This window comes from Symphalangus syndactylus, chromosome 22, assembly GCF_028878055.3.
Source record: "Symphalangus syndactylus isolate Jambi chromosome 22, NHGRI_mSymSyn1-v2.1_pri, whole genome shotgun sequence".
Taxonomy (NCBI): domain Eukaryota; kingdom Metazoa; phylum Chordata; class Mammalia; order Primates; family Hylobatidae; genus Symphalangus; species Symphalangus syndactylus.
Window position 1 is genome coordinate 16,895,219 of NC_072444.2, and position 5,673 is coordinate 16,900,891.

The window sequence follows — 5,673 nt, forward strand, 5'->3', positions numbered from 1 at the left end:
CCCACCCCACCCCATCTATGCTTCAGCTAAAGATATGACCAGTCACCCAGTTGCTTGGGCTAGAAGTCGAGAAGTGCCCCTGAATGCCTTGTTTCCCTCACCCCCACATTTGATCTATCTCTATGCCTTGGCTCTACCTTTGAAACTTGTTTGACCCATCAGTCAACAACTGGATAAAGAAAATATTTTATATATACATATATATATGAATATGTGATATATATATATACACACACACCATGGAATGCTACTCAGCCATAAAAAGGAATGAAATAATGGCATTTGCAGCAACCTGGATGGAGCTGGAGACCATTATTCTAAGTGAATAACTCAAGAATGGAAAACCAAACATCTTATGTTCTCACTTCAAAGTGGGAGCTAAGCTATGGGGACGCAAAGGCATGATACAATGGGGACTTGGGGAGAAGGGTGGGAGGGGGTGAGGGATAAAAGACTACACATTGGGTACAGCGTGCACTGCTCGGATAATGGGTGCACCAAAATCTCAGAAATCACCACTAAAGAACTTATTAATGTGGCCGGGCGCGGTGGCTCACGCTTGTAATCCCAGCACTTTGGGAGGCCGAGGCGGGCGGATCAGAAGTTCAGGAGATCGAGACCACGGTGAAACCCCGTCTCTACTAAAAATACAAAAAAAAAAAAAAATTAGCCGGGCGTGGTGGTGGGTGCCTGTAGTCCCAGCTACTCGGAGAGGCTGAGGCAGGAGAATGGCGTGAACCCGGGAGGCGGAGCTTGCAGTGAGCCGAGATTGCGCCACTGCGCTCCAGCCTGGGCGACAGAGCGAGACTCCGTCTCAAAAAAAAAAAAAAAAAAAAAAAAAAAAAAAAGAACTTATTAATGTAACCAAACATTACCTGTTTCCCCAAAACTATTGAAATAACAACAAAAAACAAACCTGTTTTGAATCCAGCCACTTGTCACCATCTTCAATGTTAGAGCCCTGGTCCAAGATACCATCATTTTTCACCTGGACCCTCTCAGGGGCTTTCTGACTGGTTCTCCTGCTTCCTCTCCTACTGCTTTTTCCACTATGGCATCCTCCTCCCAATCCTATCCTTTAAAAAGTGGCCTGAGTGCACTTTCCAAAACATAAATATCCCAGAGGTATCCCAACACCTAGACTGGAACCCCAAACCTTCGTTATAGCCTGGCCCTGCCCGCCTCCATGGTCCCATCCCTTTTGAGTTTCCCACTGTCCACCAACCACATCTAGTCCCAAGGAGGTTTTAGACATACCAAGGTGAGTATCATTACAGGATCCTTGTACAAGCTGCTCTCACTACCTGGATGTCTCTTCCCTGGGGTCTTCAAATAATACCACCTCCAAGAGGCCCTCCTTAACTGCACATCCTATCATTCATCACTGTTCCATTACTTGGCTCAGTTTTCTTCAGGCACTTATTGCTGTGTGGTAACATTAGTTATGGGTTTACTGTCTGTCTATAACAATAGATGAATGTCTGTCTTGTATCCTGCTTTGGGTAGCTAGATCTGTGTCTGGCACACAGTAGAGGCTCAAAAAACATACACAGAAAGAAGGGAGAGAGGAAACCCCAAAAGTGTAGTTTAGGGCAATCTCTGGGGCTCCATAAGAGACCAAAAAGCCCATACGATAGCTGCCAATCTTGGTTCCTTAATCTTAAATGACTCCTGATGGGAGTGATGATTCACTATCTGGAATTCTTCTCTTCTCCCTACTCTTTTCTTCTTCTTACTTAAGAGTAGTCAGACTAATGTCCACCCAAGGCAACTGTTAACCTTCCAAACCCACAGCCACTATAGATAGATTTAGGGCGACCTTACAGATTTATCCAGTATCTATCATTTTATACTTGAGTAACTATAAAGGCCAACATAGAGAGTTCCAAAAATGAAGAAACTTGGCTCTAAATGATATAGTGACAATAATAACTATATTTTGGGGCTATTGTTTTGTGCCAGAAAAGATTTTAAATGCTTTCGGTGCACTTCCTCATTCAATCCTCAGAAACGCTCCTTGAAGTTGTCGAATCAATTATCTGTTACTGCATAACAAACCACGTTAAAACGTAGTGGCTTAAAAGAACAACTATATTTTTTGGCCCATAATTCTGTACGCCAGCAATTTGGATTGGGCTCAGCTGGGTGGTTCATTTGCTGGTCTCCCTGGGGTTGCTCATGTACAATCATCCAGCAGTGCAACTGGGGCTAAGATGGCCTCACTCATATGTCTGGTGGCTGCTGTGACAGTCAGCTGGGACACGTGTCTCCAGCAGGCCAGCCTGGGCTTCTTTCACATGATGGCTGAGATCCACAATAGCAAGCCTTATGGCATTTTTCAAGCCATTCCTTGAGTTGTGTTTGTTGATGTCCCATTACCAAAGGAAGTCACATAGCCAAGCCCAGAGTCAATGTGAAAGGAGACCACGCAAGGGCAAACTTGTTTATTGGGGCCATTACCCAGCAATCTACCACAGAGGTTGGAACTTTATTTTATTTTATTTTTATTCTTTTATTTTATTTTATTTTATTTTTTGAGACAGAGTCTCGCTCTGTCACCCAGGCTGGAGTGCGATGGCACAATCTTGGCTCACTGCAAGCTCCGCCTCCCAGGTTCATGCTATTCTCCTGCCTCAGCCTCCTGAGTAGCTGGGACTACAGGTGCCCGCCACCACGCCTGGCTAATTTTTTTGTATTTTTAATAGAGACAGGCTTTCACTGTGTTAGCCAGGATGGTCTCGATCTCCTGACCTCATGATCCACCTGCTTCGGCCTCCCAAAGTGCTGGGATTACAGGCGTGAGCCACCGCACCCGGCCAGAGGTTAGAACTTTATTATCCATGTTTTACAGGTGAGGAAACTGAGGATGAGAAAGGGCAAGAAATCTGCTCCATGACCCAGAGCTACTAAAGGCAGAGGGGAACAGAAATCCTTTGCTCACAGCCTCAGTATCTCCACTGCCTTCCAAAGGCAATTAAGTCCTCACCTGGAGGAACCAAGACACCACCTTGTGAAATGGCAAGATGTCAAGTTCGTCTTTGACTGAGCTCTCAGCTGCACTTCTTTTATTACAGTTAGCCAAAATTATATTAGCTTAAGTCACCTAACCCGTTTGTTCTGCAGATTTCTCATCTGTAAAGTGGGTTTGTAACAACGCTCTTATTTTTCCTTCCCTTCTTTTCACAGGTGTTGATCTTGGCTGGGCAAGGTGGCTCATGTCTGTAATCCTAGCAGTTTGGGAGGCCAAGGCAGGTGGATCACTTGAGGTCAGGAGTTCGAGACCAGCCCCGCCAGCATGTCAAAACCCCGTCTCTACTAAAAATACAAAAATTAGCCGGGCACGATGGCACGCACCTGTAATCCCAGCTACTCGAGAGGCTGAGGCAGAAGAATCGCTTGAACCTGGGAGGCGGAGGTTGCAGTGAGCTGAGATCGTACCACTGCACTCCGTCCTGGGTGACCGAGTGAGACTCTGTCTCAAAACAAACAAACAAAAACCCACAGGTGTTGGTCTTTTCTTATAATTTTGTTTATTGTCTGTTCTTGCTTACTAGCTTCTTGAGGGCTGGGGTTGTTGCCTAGCAGTTCTAGGCACTGCTGTATCTCTAGTGCCTAGAACAGTGCCTGGGATATACTAGGTGCTCAGTAAATATTTACTGAATGAACAAATACATAGATGAATGAGGGATTTGGAGTAGCAGGTGGGAGAAAATCGGGGAAAAAAATAGACCTGTGGCATGGAGAAATCTTTAAAGAAATCCCTAAAAGCCCCTGGCTTCTCTTTGCTGCCTAAAATGGATTGCAAACCACCCCACACTGGTCTTCAGGCCCAGTGCTGAGCCGTGCCCCCACGTAAAGTCTAACAGGTGGGGGCCAGGGGCTTGCCTCTCTATGTGGTCTTCAGGGACCCAGTCCCCTTCTACCTGTGGCTCTGCCCTCCTCTAGGTCCTCAGTGTCCCCTCCATTCAGCTAGCAGATGGGGAAAGACGGAACAAGTCTTACTCAGGGGGTGGGAGAACTGAGGGAGTGGGAAGTATTTATGGTCCAGGTTTGAAAGAGTCTCACATCCTATTGGCTAGAACTTAGTCATATGGCTGCAGTTAGCTGCACAGGAACCTGGGAAATGTGTTGCTTTGGCTCTGGAAGAAGAGGTGATGGGTTTGGTGAACATCTAGTCAGTCTCTGCCTTGACTGCTGTTTCTAGCCCAGAGATTTGATAATCTTGGAATTTTCCATTTCATGGGACCAGGGGAGTGGGGAGGCACTCAGTTTCCTTACACCTCTCTACTTTTCCTCACCCCCCTCACCTAATAGCATGTGTCACTTCTAATGTAATTTATGCATTTATTAAGCCTTTTGTTTATTGTTGGTCTCTCCTCACCAGGATGTGCCATCCAAGGGCAAAGGGCTTTCTGCAGTTTATTCACCACTGCCTCCTCCACACTGGGACGGTGCCTGGCATGTAGTAGGCACTCAATGTGATATTGATCAAAAGAAAGTTAATTCCATATCTTGGTTATTGTGAATAGTGCTACAATAAACATGGGAGTGCAGATATATCTTTGATATATTGATTCCTGTTCTTTTGGATATATACCCAATAGTGGAATTACTGGATCATATGGTAGTTCTATTTTTAGTTTTTGAGGAATCTCTATACTCTTTTCCATAGTGGCTATACTAATTTACATTATCACCAACAGCGTGCAAGCGAGCATTCCCCTTTTTCCCTATCTTTGCCAGCATCCATGATTCCCAGCCTTTTTGATGAAAGCCATTTGAACTAGGGTAAGATGATATCTCATTGCAGTTTTGGTTTGCATTTCTTATGGTCAGTGATGTTAAGCATATTTTCATGTATTTGTTGGCCATTTGTAGGGTCTTCTTTTGAGAAATGTCTATTCAGATCTTTTGCCCATTTTTAAATAGAATTATTATTATTATTGTTTTGCTATTGAATTGTTTGAGCTCTTGATACATTCTTGAGCTCAGGAGTTTGAGACCAGCCTGGCCAACGTGGTGAAACCCCGTCTCTACTAAAAATACAAAAATTAGCCTGGCATGGTGGCACGTGCCTGTAATCCCAGCTACTCGGGAGGCTGAGGCAGGACAATCACTTGAACCTGGGAGGTGGAGGTTGCAGTGAGCTGAGATTGCACCACTGACTCCAGCCTGGGCAACAGAGTGAGACTCCATCTCAAAAAAAAAAAAAAAAAGAAAAAGAAAAAAAAAGAACGTCACCCTGAATTGTCACACCTAGGGTTTTGAATCCTTATAGGGGTCCTACTCCTTCCCCAGCCTCCACAGAAGGAGCTCTCACCAGGAGCTGGGCCCACCTGCCTCTGCAGCCCTGATGTAGCAAAGACACTAATAGGCATGGAGGGAGCAGGCACCCCTGGACCAGCAGTCAGGCAACCCAGGCTCCATCATTTCAAATCTTGACTAAGCACCTACTGCTTGCCAGGCACTGTCCTCCCAAGCCTGGATGTGTAACTCACGGGCCTTCTATTCCAATGGGGGAATCTGCTGATGAACAAGGAAGCAAAGACATGATCAAGATTATTTCAGATGGTGACAGTGCGGTGAAGACAATAAGCACAGGAAGGGGACAGAAGGGGCCGGATGCGTCAGGACTGCTTCAAGTGGAGGGAGAGGCCGGAAACAAGGAGGGCC